At 51.3% G+C, this 17,588-nt stretch overlaps 1 protein-coding gene across 2 annotated transcripts in view; it reads left to right on the forward strand.

Moving 5' to 3' along the window:
* Positions 1 to 2,426: 2,426 nt before the first annotated feature.
* Positions 2,427 to 17,588, forward strand: part of ST3GAL2 (ST3 beta-galactoside alpha-2,3-sialyltransferase 2) — a 49,831-nt gene continuing 34,669 nt past the window's right edge. Inside the window, exons 1-2 of one of the 2 annotated variants that reach the window (XM_045443495.1) lie at positions 2,495 to 2,739; positions 6,455 to 6,595. The gene's annotated coding sequence lies outside the window, so the exon portion shown is untranslated. Of the gene's footprint in view, positions 2,740 to 6,454; positions 6,596 to 17,588 lie in introns of both variants that reach the window. The other variant, XM_045443494.1, reaches the window with a different exon arrangement.

The raw sequence follows: 17,588 nt of genomic DNA on the forward strand, positions 1-17,588 counted from the left end.
AAACAGGAAAGCATTCCAGAATTAACTTTAGTCAAAGTCCAATGCCTCTGGTGGCTACGTGGCTACTTACCCAAGGACCTAGGAATAACTCACCCTTTGGCCCTTGGTGCATAGGCAGAAGCCTGGAGCCTGGGCCCTGAGGACTGAGTACAAACCCCCTTTGTCAAAGATAAACAAAGCCAGACACTAGTTAAAGTGGTAAGGACAGATTTCAACCAAGAATATACTACTGCAGTAAGGAAGAAGGTCCAGTGTGAACTGAACTCAATTTGGATTTGTAGAGGTGACAGGGTATTTTAAAGAGAGAATGAGGGAGTATAGAGGGAGGTGAGCAGGGGCTCAGTAGAGTCAGGGAAGTGAAAAATTACAAAGGGTTGGTCAGTGTAAATGCTTAGGCTAGCTGTGCCTGTTAGCTGACAATTATCGGAAGTTAGGATTCTATCCTCCCACAGAGACTGGGAGACCGAGGCCTTATCCTTCCTGATGATTACATTTCAAAGGAATGGCTTTCAGGTCTTTGGGAAAGGCACACGAGAGCTCTAGGAGATATATATACATCTCAAAGGGACAGAGGAAGAAATCACAGTTGCAAGCCCTTTTTAGGAAATGCTTAAGTAGGAGTAGTCACCTATCATCAGGGATTGGCTAGCACAAACAGTAAATTCTTCCAGTAGCCTTAAGCTTTTTCTGACAGGTACTTTAAAGGGGCTAGGGTCCTCCTAGGGATGTGGCTTTGAGCCATTCGAAACCGTTATTGTGTTTAAGTCTTTAATGTGGGGGAAGGAGGATGGATGAAATAATTCGTGTTGAGAGTGTAGTTTTTATAGGCCAAGGTTGAGGCCTAACGGAAAAGAGAGCTCAGACTAGTCTGGCCAAAGTTTGGTCAAGCAGCAAATCATTGTCACCTAACAGCTGGAAGAGTCTAGGATCATGTCTGAAGGTGATGGACATCAAGTTTTGTCTCCAGAGTTTTGTAGTTCCCAGAACCGCAGGACAGCAGGTGGTAAGGAGAGTCTACCTGATGGGTCAGGAACCCACCTCCCCACCTCTCACTCTCGGGGCCTGTTTTAGGTCATAGCCCACCCAGAGGCCATGGATTCTAGAGTGTCCTCTGGGATTGAGATCACGCCCCTTGGCTTACATCCATGGGGGAGCGGGAGGGGGAGGCAGCACCAGGTGCACCTCAGCTGCCACTTTGGCAACTGAAAACCTTCCCAGCTTTAGAGCAAACGACAAGGGCTAAGGTCTGGAACACCTTTCAGTCAGAGGGCCCACACTGTATTTTTCTTTACTGGATGAATTGGTTTGTTTATTTATTACAATTAAAAAGAGGATTACTATGTTAAACTGCACTAGGACCCTGCCTTCCTATGGTCTGGCTCTTCAGAGGCCAATATTCCACAGCAGGCCCATCCTTGAAGGACAATGCCAGAAGTCTAGCGAACAAACAACAACAGTAGCGGTTCTCAAAGTGGTTCCCCAGAACAGCAACATCAACATTACCTGGGACGTTCTTAGAAATACAAATTCCCAGGTCCACCCTAGAGTTAATGAAACAAACTGCGAGTGGGAGCCCCTTGTATGTGAACAAGCTCTCGGGAGAATCTAATACACGCCAAAGTTTGAGAACCACTGACCTACAGCCTTCTGCTCTGCCAGAGGAGGTGAAACCGCAGTCGACCTGGAGCTTCAGGACGGATCTGAGTTAGGTTTGGAAGTTGGGGAAAAGACTTGATAAGAGAAGACATGGAAAAAAATCTTTAAAATGTGCGCACCTTACCCTAAACAGTAGGGAGCTAAGAGCATCTGACAAAAAAGAGTACGACTGGGAGGAGGTGCCCCAGCGTGCGAGCGCTCCGCGAAACCCACAGTCACTCGGCTCCCTTTTCCCGGGTGGGGAAAACCCCACGCCCACGCAGCTCCTGGAGTCCCTTTTCCTCCGGCCTGGGCGCAGAGGCCCCACCGCAGCTCCGGCTTGCAGAGCCCGGGCACGAAGCCAAGCTGGTCTCAGGTCATAGCTCTTTGGGAGCGCGAGTGGGAACGGTACCCGAGGCGCTGTTCGGGGGCCTGGAGGCTTCCCCTTCAGCCGGGCTCGGCCGCAGCTGGCCACAGCCGCGTCTGAGAGGCATCCTGGGCTACAGTTGGCGCCTCCCTGGGGATCCAGGTATTCAACCCAGGCGCGAGGCACCGCAGACCCCCACATCCTCCGTTTCAAACGCGGGGAGCCCAGCCTTCTGGGAATGGAGATTTCCCATCCCCCCCTGACCCCACCTCCTACGCGGTAGACGCCCCCCCTCCGGGTTCCAGTCGAACTACAAAGCCCACAATCCCTAAGGCTCGCACGCTATCTTCTGGGAGCTGTAGTCCTGGATGTGGGGCACCCCTAGCGGCTCAGCGCCGGCTGCACTCCATATCCCAGCATGCCCACGCGCGTGCGGGTGGAGGAGGGAGGGGAGAGACGGGGAGGATGTGAGTGGGGAGGGGGCAGCTGCCCCCTTCCCCCACCCTTCCCTTCAAGCCGGGCTGGGGTGGGGGGAGGGGCCGGACTGAGGCGGCGGCGGCGGCGGCTCGCTCCGGGAGGGCAGAGCCGGCAAGGGCGGGACTGGCCCGCTGCGGACAGACGAGGGAGCCGCGGAGCTAACGGGTCCGGACGCCGCCAGCGGCGGCGGCTTTCTGCACGGGCGGAGGCGGCGGCAGGAGCGGCGAGCATGGCCCGCGCTGCGCCCGGCGCTGATTGAGGTGCGCGGGCGGGATGAGGGCGGGCGGGATGCGGGCGCCCCGGGCCCCTTGCTGCCCGAACCCCTTCCGCGCGGGCAGCTGGCTTGGCCCAGCGGCCCAGACCGGCCCGGTCCACCCCGGCAACTTCTCCGGGGTCGGAGCTCTGGGTTCCCCCATGGGGACGGGGGTCCGCTTGTCTTGGCCTCAATCCCCATCCCCGCCTTCTGCTTCTGCACCTCAAGCCGCTCCCAGCCTTTGAGGCGCGACTGTTCCACTCCATGGTGGCAGCCCCCAGCCCCAGCTCTGGGAAGCGCTCCCTGCCCCAGTCCTGACTTACTGTCCATTGGCTACTTCGTACCCCCAACCCCCCGCGCGCTCCCGGCCTCTGCGCTACCTGGAGACCCCTGCCCCGCACCTCTTAGCCACAGGCTGTCTTTGCATCATCAGCACCTCTCTCCTCTTTCCCCTACTTGGCACTGCCCCCTAGCCACCCCCAATGGCCCAGTTCTTTCCGATAAGATCTAACAGCTGACCTCCTTCCCACTTTGGAGAAACTGAGGCATGACATAAACCAGGAACTTGGCCAAGACCATGCTCCAGCCCTTTCGGGGGCTGGCCCGAGCCCATGCCTTGGAATGGAAGTCATTTTTTTTTTTTTTTTTCCTCCAGCCATTCCTCTGTAACTGGACCAAACTTCCCAGCCCCCTGCTGCAGCTCTGGGCTAAGCTCACTTTAGGTTACCCTTTAGCTTTCTACCACTTCTGTTAACCCCCTTCTCCTTTCCAAATCCCACTTTGGGCCCTCTCTGCTTGTAGACAGTCACCCACCCAATGGCTTGTTTTTTCAAGTTAGCCTTTCAATTTCTATTTCTTGCCAACTGCATCCATCTCCCATCTTGCCTCTTGCTTTACAGCTGCGTAAAGCACTGAAGAACAGAGTCTAAGGTATTGGGAAGGCGGGTGGTGGTGGCAGAAAAGGACTGGCAGCCTCTTCCAGCCAAAGCCACTGAGGGGGGTTCAGGGCATTCTGGAGTCTCTGGGAAACAGTCCTTTCTAGCCAGTAACTCACACTCCCAGCTTTGTCTAGAAGCTGGTGGGTCATCCCTCCCTCTTATTATGCCTGGTGGGCTCTGAAGTCCCTCTGAGATGGAGGAAACCTCTTACCTTGGTGGCATAAGAGGAATCCGGGAGACCACACCCCTAAAACTTATCTGGAATCTGCTGCTAACTTTGGAGGGGGTTGCTGGTTCAAGGAAGGATGCCTGCTAGGTGCCCTGAGCTCTTTGTGGAGGAAGGCACAGTGTCTGTAGGCGGTGATCTCAAGTTTAGTCGTGGTGTTCAGGATCTGAAGGGAAGAGGGAACTAGGGCTCAGAGAGGTGGCACAGACATGCCTAATTTAGTTTTTTGTTTTCTAGTCTTCCTTTGGCAAATTTGCCTTTGGATCACCCCTTTACAGCCCAGTCCTTGGTTTCTCTGTGGGAAGTAGGGGGAGGGAGGAAAGTCTTTGAGCCATCAGGAAGGCTCAGGAGGTTCTGGGACTTTGCTGGGGTCCTGAATGAGCAATCTTTATCTGAACCAGATGGTTCGATGCTCCAGCACCCCCCTTTAATCCCTCCCCTTTGGCTGTGAATAGGAAGCCTTTAACCTTGTAACTTGAGATTAGAGGAAGGGAGGCCAAGGGGCCAACTCTGTGTGTGTGTGTGTGTGTGTGTGTGTGTGTGTGTGTGTGTGTGTTTATGTCTGCATCTGTACACTCGTGTACAAGCTTGCCAGGGGCCTGTGTGAGTGGCCTTGCCCAGGAATGCATTGTTGTGATGTGCTGTGGCTTGTTCATGGCCCTCTAGGAACTTTCTGAGCCCAAACCCCCCAATGGGGCCAATTTCCAAGCCCCTAAGAACCACTGGTCGTGGCTTTGTGGGAGCATTTCCCCACATGCCAAGCTTCTGGACCTGAGATATGCCTCAGGGTGAGGATTACTCTTCTTAAGAAAGCTACCTGTGATTGAGGTGTCCGAAATAGCAGCATTGGGGATGAGTTTCCAAAACTTGTGTTCTCTTTTCCCCAGTCATGGCAAGAGAAGGTCTGAAGGGTAGGAGTCTGGGAAGAGGAGTGGAAAGTGATTCCTTTGACTTCTTTTATGCCACATCCTGCCTTGTGTATTTGATTTGGGCCCCCATTAGACTGTGCAAGGTCTTCAAATGTGTGTTCAGCAAATGTTTGAGTTAAAGCGGAGGGTCTTGTGGTTAAAGGTTTAAGGCAAGATTCCTCATGGTGGAGCAGGCATCAGAACCCCCTAGAGAGCTGTTTAAGGCACAGATTGCTGGGCCCCACTCCCAGAGTTTTCTGATTCAGTCATTCTGGGTGGGGCCTAGAATTTGCATTTCTGCTCAGCTCCTTAGGGATAACGCTTTGAGAATCACTGGTTTGGGCTATTACAGTTGCTTGGGAGATTAATACAGGCAGATGCAAATCTTAAGAGGCACTTCCTTCCACCTTGCTTCCCAACCCAGGTTTGTTCTGGCTGCTGCACTGGGTTAGCCTTTCCTTTCGTTCTCCTACTGCCTAGTGTTGGCTAGGTTAATGGTAGGGTGACTTGTGGTGCCTGGGCTCCCAGTCCTGCTGTAACCACGAAGTGGACACCACCCCATGGTTATTTGAAGGAAGGCCCTACAAAAGCAGGACATTTAGGAACCGAGGCTTTGGAAAAGGGATGGCTGTGTGCACATGAGAAAGCAGACGCTGAACCACATCGTCATTTTCCCTGACTCTGCCTCTCAGACTGAGCAGCTTGGAGTATCTGCCAGTTGGAGTCCTGTCATGGCCATGCACTTGACAGGACACCTGGGAATCTCTGAAATTTGGAAAAGAGGAATCCCTTACATTATGATTTTACTTTGTGAAGCATTTTCCTCCTGTTGTTTTTCAGGAGGTTTATAGGGCCAATCCAGATCCAAGTGAGGTTATAGTGGAAGAGAGAGGTGCACTGTGGGTCACCCAACAAGCCCTAGGACTCCCGACTCCAGCCCTCTGATAGAGCTTCACTAAACCAGCTACTAATAGCTGGAATGATGGCTGGAGTTTCCTGTGTGCTTAGCTACTAGCCAGGCATGGTGCTAGATGCTCTCACATGTTAGCTTGTCAAATGTTCACAGCAACATTGCAAGTTTGGCATCATGGTAACTACCTTGTAGATGAAGAACTGAGACTTGTGGAACTTACCAGACTTGCCCAAACTCAAACATCTCTTAAGTGTAGGATCTGGAATTCAAACTCAGGTCTTTCTGATGGCACACCCTACATTCTTTGTCACTCGTTGTCTGCTTTGCCCAGTAAGCCTCTAATTGTCTTTTGGGTTATCTGCCCCCAGAGTCTGGTGAATTTTACTGAACCTAAAACCATTCTGGGTGTTGTGGAGGAGATAAGGACCAAGTAAGTCACTGTCCTCTCGAAGGGGCTAAGCCAAGTACACCAGTGTCGTCTACAGTTAAAGGCAGAAGGAGCAGCTAGTGGCTTGTTGGTTTACAGGAAGCAGAAGCCATCCCTGTAGAAGGTTCAGAAGATGGGCCCTGAGCAGGCAAGTAGAACTCCAGCATTGCCTGTGGGATGGAGAGGTGTGCAGGCCAACAGGTCCAGAGGGAGGCTGTAATGGCACTTATATATAGGGAGTTTTCCCATTTGGCTGGAACATAGGAAAGGTATGTCAAAAAGCACTAAGAAAATCCTGTTTGGTTACAAGCAACAACTTGGCTGACTTTGGCAGGAAAGGACTTCCTTAGAAGATTGTAGGGACTCCTGGAATCAGAGATGACTCAACACCCATGTCCCCTCCAGGGTCTCAGAGTGGTACAGCAAGAACCAAAGGCCAGCTGACTTCAAGGTACCACTGTTGCCAGGATAAATCTGCTGCAACCGTACTCAGTAATTTTGTCACCACAATTTGGGATTCACATCCCAGGGAGGAAATGGCTGGTTGGCCCAGCCTGGCAGGGAGGGCTGGTGGCATGGTAGGCAATCCTGCCCACCCCCCCACACCCAGACTGTGTCCAAAAGTTAAAGTCCCCAGAAGAAGAGGAAATGGACACTACAGGAGATCAGTCCAGAAAGCCACTAGATGAGGACCTGGATTGGCAGCTAGCACATGGCACACTTAGTTCTGACAAGTGTCTGAGCAGGCAAGGGGCAGACTGGCAACAGGATATAGTGGGTCATAAGGGGACAAGAAAAGAAGGGAGGGAGGAAATGGAAAACTAAGTAGATAGGGTCCAGGTGAGACATAATGAAAGCTGGAATTTGGCAGTAAGAATGGAAAAGAAGAGACTGATTCTAGAGAGATTGTGAAAGTAGATCTCATCTTGTGGAACAGCCACTTGATTGGCTGGGGTTGGACATTTCAGTACCTGGGTGATGAGGTCGGTCCCTTTAGCAGACACAGAGAGGTCAGGAGGAGGAAGAGTTTGCAGGAGAAGATGATGTGGCCTTACTTTGGAGGAGCTGCACAGAGGATGCTGATGGCATGTCTGGAACCCTGGTGAGCTCATTACTCCTGATTCAACGTTTCCTGAAATTTGGGGCCTCAGCCCTGAGGAGGTGGGGCCCTAAAGCCACAGAAGCCCTGCACCTCCTGAAAGCAGCTGGGGCTCCATGGCGCAGGCTGAGCACGCCTGGGTCTCTTCTCTCTGCGTGTATGAGCCCATTATGGGCTTCTCCTTCCTTCCCCTTTCCTACTCTCAGTTCTCTGCCCCATGTTTCGCACACCTGAGCCCTTACTAACTCAAGGGCCTACCTCACATCTCTGGGGACCTGGGTTTTCAGGTTTTGCTTCTTTTCTTCTCAGGGTGCTTGTTAACAGTAAGTCCTTGCTATTAGGGCAGACATCTCCGAGTGACATTTCTGAAGGGGAGGGCCTGAACTTGTTATCTGGGGAGAGCAGGCTTTTCCTCCTGTTGTCCTGTGCTCACCAGGGATGCCTGTGTGTGTCCGTAACCAGCCATTCTAGAGGATTTCTTGGTGCTGATTTATAAATCATTAGTGTAATTACAGCATATTGTCAGTGGAGCCTTCATGTTGCCATCGCAGATCTCCTGTAAGGCTCCAGGGCATAGGCTGGGCTTTGGGCCCCCCCAACTTTCTAGCTGACAACTGGGGAAATTTTTTCTTACAGGCATAGGAAGGAGAGATCAGGATCTTCTCTGGGGTGGGGGGCAGGAGTAGCTATGCCAGAGGATACTTTATCCCCACAGATTCTCAGAGAGAAGGTCATCTTTCTGGAGTGAAGAGGATTGTTCCCCTCAGCTCCAGCTGTTGGCATTCAAATATATGTGATAATCTGCAATCTATAAATGTAGTGCATAGTATCATGTACAGTAAGGTGAACCAAGGACAAGGGAAATTTAGAGAAAAATATAATTGTAATTTTGATATCAATGCTAAATTTTTATTTGTGTATAGTAGTGTTAAAACAAAACAAATAGTTTTGGAATCGAGTGTTAAAAGCATTTTCAACTCAGCTTTTTCCTTCAAGGGAAATGTGACTCTGCAAGAGAGGAAGCCCAGGGAGGGAAAGCCATTTACGGGCTGCTGAGGTGGGAGGGGAGCCAGAGCCAGTGAGTCTCCTGCCCTGAGGGGCTTTGTTCTCTGTCCTGTAGCCCTTTGTTTTTCATCTCTTCCTGAATTATTGTCTTTGCCCATTAGGGTCTCTCTTCTCTCCTTCTCTTCTTCTGTAGAATCAGGATAGGAAACATACCAGAGGGACACAAAAAGTAGCCCCACTTCTGTGCATTTCATGGGTGAGGCCTTTCCTGCTTCCGAAAGAGCAGCCTTGCAGGGCTTGAGAGAGGGCAGGGGACCCTGAGGTGTTGTGGCATGACCTAGGGACCTTATCCTGCTCTGCTCTTTCTGGAATCCTTCTGCTGCAAAGTCCTAGCACCACCAGTAGGCAACAACCTCCCAGCCTGAACAGATCAGTAGCCTTCTGAGGAAGAAAATCAGTAATGAATGCAAATAGCTAATTGGTCTAGGGGGAGCTGCTCTGGTGAGGAAAAATCAACAAGTTATTTATTTGTGTGGCTAAAGGGAATTTGGAGAAATAGTGAAGAGGGGAGGGTGAGAGGTGGATTGTAGGAAGAGACACAGGTGGGGGAATTGGGGGATGGGCTGGAGATGCCCCCTCCTCTCTCCTGTCACCCCCACAGCTCCTCCCCTATTCCCTCCTTCCTTCTGCAGGCTTTCTTTGGATTGAAAGGGACATTAGGAGAACTTTGAATCTCCCCTGACCCATAAATGGAGTTCCCTCCAACCCTCATTCCCACCCAAGTTCAATTAAAGACAAAATGCCAATCCTTTGATGCTAATGGTGAACTAGAACCAGAGTTAGGAGGAAATGAAAGTCTCTGTGGGCCTGTGCTGAGTCCTTTGGCTGTGCAAATAAAACAGCAGCCAAAGAGACTGAGGCTATGCTGGCAAGGCAGGAGAAGGGAGAGAGCCCCTGAGCTGCTCCTGGTTCCTGTCTTTCTTGGGTTCTCTAGAGAGCCATGTGAGTCTGGGGTTGGCAGGCCGTGAGGGATTTTCCAGGGGTTGGCCATCTCTCTGTCCTGTCCTGTCCCAGAGGGCTTGGTGTTTCCCTGAACTGATGCCTGTTTAGCCTCTGGGTTCTTGGGGCCTCTGGCATCGCTTAGGAAGAGAGCCTAGGTACCACAGGAAAGAGTGAAGGGGAAGAGGAGAGGAATGGGGGGCCTGTTCAGGTTCTTCTAGTGGAGAGGAGTCAAGGCCTTCCTTAGGCAGGAAGATGCTATGAAATGGGGAGTAAACAATTGACATCAAGAAGGTTCAGCCAAAGGCCAAAGTGGCAGCTGCCTGATGAAGGCACTTCCTCAGTGCTTGAAGAGTAATTCACTCTTGACCCTAAAAGCAGCAGTGGACAAACTTGTAGGATGAATGTGAATTTTGATCTCTCAAGTGGCATTTTTTGCACATAACACAGAAGACACCTCACCTCCTTTCAAACCTGGGTGAGGTATTTTGAAAGGTGTCTTCTTCCACTCGAGCCACCTATCCTGGTAATTTCTACCTACCCGGGACCTGTGCGCCTCCCCTGCTCTTCATCCTGTGCAAAACAAGGAGCAGCCAGGCCTTCACTGTTGGCAGCCAGTGAGGCCAACATGGAGGCCTGAGCTGGCTGAGGACGGCGGAGCTTCAGGGCAGGGCCGACTTAGCTTTTCTAAAGGGGAAGCAGCTTGTTTGGTCAGGGGACCCCCCTCCATGATTTTCACAGCCCAGGGCCCAGTCTGGTTGCACACATACAGGGTTCTTGCTGCCTTACCTACCCACAGGGGGTTTGATGCTTTGTGACCCTGGGCAAGTCCCTGCCTCTCCTGAGGCCTCAGAGTCCAAATACAGAATTTAAAGACCTACTCAAGGACTTGCTCTCAAACCATCTGGTAGACCCAACAGAGGAACACCATGTCCTCAGGGGGGAGGTAATGCTGGGGGCCCAGGATACCACTATATGGTCCAGACCCTTATGGGAATCAGTTTGACTTTTCTTCTAACCTGCTTGGATGGACTAAACAGCAGCCAGCCTGCTGTGGCATCTCTAGACAATTGGGCTCTTAGAGCCGGGACATCTGTCCTCAGGCCTCCTATTGTTCTCATCCTCACCTCCTAACCTGTACTTTAATTCTGTCCTGAATTCAGGCAGAAAAACCCATCTGGTCTCTCATCACATTCCTCTCTTCCTATACTGGCCAGAGTGGCCCCAGAGTGACTGTTTATAGGTTCCCGTTTCTTTCTGCTCCCAATTCTCATATGCTACCCTCTTATGCCCTGGGCTCTGCTTTAGCCAGGGTTTTTTTTTTTTTTTTTTTTTTTTCCCCCCCACAGCCAGGGTGGGAGGTGAGATCACAGGCTGATCACAGGAAGGGGCACATCAGTGGCATGGATACAGGGCAGGTCTGGAACGAGGTGGGGGAGGGCTTCATAGTAGAGGAGAGAGGAGGGCAGTGAGGAAAAGCCCATACTCGCCAGGATGCGAAGGCCTGAACTGAAAGGGCAGGGCACAACTCGGTACCTAGAGGAGACCAGTTTGGACAGAACATAAGGTTTTTGGGATAATTGCCCAAGAAGGAGGGCCAGGATGGAGGGGTCTGGCCAAGAAATGGGCCGGAAGACCCACCTTGGTGCAGGAAGGAACAGGCTTTCTTGTAGGACTGGCTGGTCACACAAGGATTGTGTTTGCAGGAAGTGTGGGTGGAGTTGTTAATGACTGTTTGTTCTCCACAGGCTGTGAAGCTGCCAAGGGTCAGTCTGATAAGAGGGAAGAGATAGACTCCTTGAGTTTTATACTCCCGACAGCTGCCTTCTCTCAGCCGGCCCCACAGATACTGACAGTCTATTGTGGCACTGTTCTTGGTCTATCTCCTTTCCTTCCTGAAATACAGTCTCTGGCTTCAGCCCAGCTGGGTTTCCCCTGCCTGGCCGCCAGCTCCTGTTTCCATCTGTGGTCAGATGAGGCTTGCACTGGGGGAGGGGTCAATCCTGGCAAGACGGAGCCAATTCTGAGCCTGACCCCAGGGTGGGAAGCCACCCTAAGGTGGGGCCAGGGCTTTGGACTAAGCATCATCTTCTGGATCTGCCTGGTCCATTTTGGTCTGAAGATTACCTTGCCATTCACCCAGCCAGCTCTGGTGTTTGGGAAGGCCTGGCTCTTTTGCTAGAAGGATTCAGAGATGGGGATCTGATGGGATTTGCATTTGTGAAGATCATTTTGGCTTCCCTGTGGACAATGCATAGGAGGGTTTCTAGTAGGTCTGGGGCTTTAACAGTCAGGGGGCTACTGTAGGTGAAGGTTGACAGTGCCCTGGATAGTGTGATAGTGATAGACACATAGAAAAGTAGAAAGATGAGAGATTTAGGTGGTAAAAATCAGGTGGACTTGGTATGAGGTTGACTGAGGGAGATTGAAAGAAAGGGGGGCACAGATGGCTTCTAGGTTTCAGGGTTGGATGGATGATGTCCCTTTCCCAGAAACTGGGAACACAGAAAGAGGACCAGGTTTGGGAGCTTAGAGCATACATGAGTTTGGTTTGGGGCAGGTTGAGTTTGAGGTATTTTGGGGCACCTCTAAGGCATATCATCAAGGGGTGACATCCAGAAATGAAGGAAATAGTTGGGTCTAGAATTCAGGGGGAAGTTTGGCAATATTTGAAATGCCAGATGTGACTCTTAACAGGTTGAGAAACAGGTTTGGAAGGGGATCCCCCCAAATCCATTGTCAGACGAGGAATGGGATCGAGGGTCCTGGCTTCCATTGTATCCCATAGCCAGGGTCTATATTCTCTTCTCCTGCCTGATTCAGTTGGTTCAGGGCCTTTCCAGGCAGCAAAAGGCATGACACCCTCCCCTGCTGAGTCTTCCATATGATTGAGGGACTCTGGCAGTGGACAGTGCTGACTCCGGACCATCCAGGAAGGCCATGTGTGTCAGAGCTTCCCTCACCATCAGCTTATCTGGACAGTGTCTCTGGCTGGAGAAGGACTAGGGTCCTGGCCAGAACTGGGCCACTGCTGGGGAATCCCAGGACCGTTTCTGTTTGTGTGGCCTCTCAGCTGGATTGACCTATCGGGGAAGGGATTTTAGGGACAGGTTCAGGGCAGTCCTTCTGCGTCAGATGGCAAGTTATATAGTAAGTGGCTTTCTAAAAATTCCTTTAAATGAAATGGGAGTTGGCTATACATGTGTGCAAGATTGTGTCATTGGACTTCTTCACTTACAAAGGCCAAAAATCCAACTCATCCAGCCTCAGGTTGACTCATAGCTGAGGAGGGTGTGGCTGGCCACATGCAGGGAAGATGGGAGGTGGGGCTCAACCAACATCCATCTCACTGTGTGACCGTGCCACCACTGTGTGTGATGACGCCACTCTCAGTTCCCATTGGCCTGCCAGCAGGGCCGGCCCTACCCCCGCTATGGTGACTGAATGCATTTCATGCTCTCGTTGGCCAGGCCTGGGTTACGGGGCACAGAAATGGAAATTTGAAGAGAGGTGGTTCCCCAAAGGAAAGTAGGGTTGTCATCCACTACAGAGACTCCACATGTTGAGGCAGCTGACAGTGCACGGTGTGCGTTTGGACTCAGGGAGATCTTGCAGTAGTTCTATGCCTGACTTACATGTCAGAAACACCACTGTGGACAAACTGATAAGGATTTATTGCCATTTATTGATTTTCCTTGTTAAGAACTAAATGCTAAAATGTAGAACGGGGGGGCCCCTGAGTGGCTCAGTCGGTTAAGCGTCCAACTTCAGCTCAGGTCATGATCTCACGGTTTGTGAGTTCCCCGTGTCGGGCTCTGTGCTGACAGCTCAGAGCCTGGAGCCTGCTTTGGATTCTGTTTCTCCCACCCTTTCTACCCTTCCCTCTCATGCTCTGTCTGTCTCTCTCTCTCAAAAATAAATAAACATTAAAAACTAATAAAAAAATAAAATGTAGAATGGAATTTCAAATCATCGAACCATTCCATTTATAGATCAGGAAGTAGAAGTTGAGAAATTTGCCCACTGCCTTCAAATCAGAAGGTGGAAGAACCCAGGGGTGCCTGGGTGGCTCAGTTGGTTGCGTGTCTGACTTCAGCTCAGGTCATGATCTCTCAGCTCGTGGGTTTGAGCCCCGCATCAGGTTCTGTGCTGACAGCTCGGAGCCTGGAGCCTGGTTTGGATCCTGTGTCTCCCTCTCTCTCTGCCCCTAACCCAGTCACATTCTGTCTCTGTCTCTCTCAAAAATAAATAAACATTTTTTTTAATTAAAAAAAAAAGGTGAAAGAACCCAGCTCATCTGACGTAGACTGGGGCTCTTTCTAGTGTTGAAGTGGGGTTTTTTTAGGTGTTTTCTCACTGTTTCAACTGCCTAGCCACAAGGAGTGATTCATCCCTTGGACCGCAGGTCAAAGAGCAGGCATAGGCAGGTTATGGCCAAAGGTCCCTTCTTCGTGGTGGCCCAGGGCCATCTGCATGGTGGATAATGTTACGCAGGGGTCTGTTGACAAGAGGAAGACCCTCACTGTTGCATCGAACTGGTCCCAGTAAACAGAGGAGGCATTGGCCCAACTCTCAGGCTTCCGCCCTGGTGCTGCCTTCGTCTGTCCTTGTGGCTTCCTGGGTGTTCACCATCCTCCGTATTGTTTCCTGGTGGGGCCTGGATAAGGATGTAGCTCTGGGGCTGTGGTGCTTTCTGGATTATGTTGGGTTATTTCCTACTGGGGACAGTTGTGCCCCTCTGTCTTCTCCCTTGGAAGAGAAAACCCAGGACTGTGGTGCCAGTTTCAGGAAGAGATAGATAAATAGCACAGTTTTGACTTCTGCCTCCAGTTTGTGAGGGAATAGGTATTTGACCCAGCTTGGCAGAGCCAGCAACAACGTGTTGTAGAAAGAGCTCTGGGCTTTGAGCCTCCAACTTACAGGAGCCTTTATGTTCATTCTGGCACAGGCTTCTTGCCTTGGGTGGGTCACGTCCCTGAGTCTCTGATCCAGAGAGGGAAGGCTGTCCCCATGAGGGGCTTCAGGGGAGTTCGAAAGCGTGAATGATATATTAACAAAATGCTGGAGGTCCGAGGAGCTTGAGGGCAATTCTCACCAACTCCTAAGGGCTCAGAGAGTGCAGTGGGGCTCTTCTGAGTTTGGGACTGAATTCCTCTTTCATTCTGACCATCTTATCGTACATCTTTCCTCCTGCCCTTCATATATTTGTGGATAGCAAGTTAGTTCTTCCCTCCTGAACTGTCTGCCAGCCCAAACTGACTAGCGTGCTTGGTCTGCGCCTCATGCTCGCCTCCTGGAGGCCCCCTGTCAGCCTGTTTCTGCCTGGGGCCGTGTTCTAAGTGGTCACCCAGCCGGGCTCACACCTCCTTGTTCCCTTAGGCTTAGCCACAGTGTCTACTCTTGTCCCTGCCTCTCTCCTCTCGGTGAGGCTGAAACTCCATGGTACTTCAGGTACATCGCGCGCTTACGGTCCTCGCTTATTTCATCTTGGCAGGGACTATCATGGGCAAGTAGGGCAGGCATTATCATGCACATTTTACAGATGGAGGACCTGGGGCCCAGAGAGATATGATCTGCCCAAAGACCCAACTGTCTAACAGCAGAGCCAGTTCTGGAATTGAGGTCCTCTGAATTTAGTCCAGAGTTCACTGTCAAATGTTAACTCATAGGCACATGTTGGGGTGGGGATGCCCCAGTCTCACCAAAGAAGGCAAAGGGCTTGAAAGCACGCCCTGGGACCCCCTATTCATAGCCCCCGGATCAACCTTGCATAGCTTCAGTCCTAAACTAGTGCATCCCTATATAACGACAAAATACATAATAAGCCAGACAATAGAGACTGCTCCCTCGGGACCATTGTATTGGACCCTGATCTGTGCATTCCTCCCTTCCACATCCCCTGAAGTTGACATCATTAATGCTTATCATGATGGGTATCATCTTAACCAGATCCAGGAGGATGAGTCACTTCTGGAGAATAGGACTGGGGAGGGCGCCTTGCTCCCACACCCCTGACTCCACTTACCTGGGAGTGAGCATCAGAGGCACTGCAAGGTACCAGCTGATATTGCTACTTTCCAGAGGTGATGAAGTGTATTACCCAGCAACCTTAGAGATGTTCTGTATCCCGGGGGCCCTGCCTGAGTCAGTCACAGCATAGTATCAACTCCTCAGTAAAGAAGATTGCTCAGGCAGAGCAAGGGAGAAATGACAGCAATTGTTGGGCATGGCGCAGTCCAGAGCTGGGCTCTCCAGTTTACTGGCCACTTGCTTTCTGCCTCCTGAAGTGACACAGGGAAAAACAGGGAGACGGGGTAGGGGTGCTTCCCAAAGCTGCCTGTGGAGTTGGTGCTGGAAGTCTCTGATGGCAGCAGGCTGAGCTCAGACTCAAGCCCTGTAAGTGGAACTTCCAAGGTCTCTGTTGGAAAGGCAACATCCAGAAGACACAGTGACCAAGCAGCGGGCCCAACTCTGGGCTCCTCCATCCTTTTACTCCACTTCTGTCTACCTCCACTCCCAGGGGAGAGAGAGGACATCATTTCCCTTTAATCTCCTGTCCAAGCATGGCTACAAACACCTTCTTTGGGTTTCCATTAGCATAGCTGCCATAGGCTGACCTTTCCAAACGACATTACTAAATATAAAAGAAGAACGAAACAAAGCTAAAGATAGAGAATAAAAGCAGCCTGGCTCACAAAGTGCAGACGACTGGTTTGTTTTTAGGGTTTTCAGAGTACTCCACCGCAGGAGATACCTATCTCCAGGCCAGCATAACTCTGCATGCCCTTCTGCTAGAGTCTCGGCTTCCTAGCTCTGACCTGCCTTCCTGTGTAAGGCAGCCCTTAGGACCCATACTACCATGGATCTCCTCCAAGAGAGCTAGACTACCTCCTGATCAAGTGCCTGGCTCACCCTCCTCTCTATCCAGGGTTTGCTGGCTCCATCCTTAGGTCCCAGGGGATTAGCACCTACATAACTGTACCCTGTAGGAGTTCTGTCTTATTTTAAGTAAGCCTTGCAGTAGGACCCATCTCTTGACACAGTGCTTCTGCCCCAGCTTAGCCTACAGCTGCCATTGAAGGGCTGGCCGTCCTCCAACGTCTGATCTTGTCGGGAACTGTACAAGTCTCCCTGCCTGGTTCCTTCCTCCCACTGGGCTACAAGAATAGAAACTGATAAGAAGTGGGCCTGGTCAATGGGAGTTTTTTGGGTGGATTAAGGAATAGATTGGGTTTAAAAACAAGAACCAAAAAAACACTGAAGTCATCTAGTCTTGATGCAGGAAGTAGATATGGGCCTGGTCATAAAGCTGCATTTCTAGCCTACAGCACTGCCTCTGTGTCCCGCCTGGCATATGAGTGATGCCCAGGGGCCAGGTCTCCACACTCCAAACTGCTGCCTGCCAGCATGTATGATGCTCCCATTTCATACCAAATGTTCAGATGGAGACACAAAAAATCAAAAGAACCACACCTCACAAGGGAATGTGGGGGCAAGATGGATAGAAAAAGGGAGGTTGTCATCAGTTACAGCCTGCTGTCCTACCTTGCTAAGGTTGGAACCCTTTAGAGAAATTTGCCCCGTGCAAAGTAGGCTTCCATGCCTGCAGCCCAGGCTGTCACCTTCATGGCCCCAGAGGCTCTGGCAGACATTCCACCTGGGTAGCTTGGCTGGGCCATGGGGACTGAAAACCTAGAGTTCCTACCAGCCCAGTGGAAGAGGTGTGACACATCCCTGGGGCAGATGACAGAGCCTTGCTCTCACCTGTACCTTCAAGCATGATGTGAGCCCTCACTGAGTGGGCATTCTGCTCCTGGCTTCCAGCCCCTGAGCTGGAAGAGGGGAGAATCCCAGAACAGGTGCTGGTGCACTCTGAGAGAGCATTGCTTCTGGACCCACCTGTCCCAGAAGTTCTGTCAGCATTCTTGGGGTCATAGCTTGTTCTCTGCATTGGAGCATTAGGCCAAGCCCATCCCATAGTGCCACCCAGTAAGAACTGGTGGCTTCCCTCCGGTTTGCCAAGGGCCTGGAACCCTGGTGGGTTGTGCCCATGTGATGACAGTACATACCTGTTGTGCAGACTTTCTTGCCAGGGAAGCAGTCAGTCACCCTGCTTCCTGGGCCTCTTTCTTGCAGGTCTACAGTACTGGCAGTTGGGTTATGACCTCTTTTCTGGCATTCTCTCCCCTATCCTCCCATCCCAGAGAGGCTGTGGGGATAGATACTAGAGTTTTAAGCGAAGTCCTTCAACTCCGCCTGGGCCATGGCCTAGATGGACTTTGAACCACAGAGACTGTGGTCTGGAAACTTCTAGAAGAATAGCTTCTTCTTTCTCTAGGTG

This window comes from Leopardus geoffroyi, chromosome E2 (assembly GCF_018350155.1).
Source record: "Leopardus geoffroyi isolate Oge1 chromosome E2, O.geoffroyi_Oge1_pat1.0, whole genome shotgun sequence".
Taxonomy (NCBI): Eukaryota; Metazoa; Chordata; class Mammalia; order Carnivora; family Felidae; genus Leopardus; species Leopardus geoffroyi.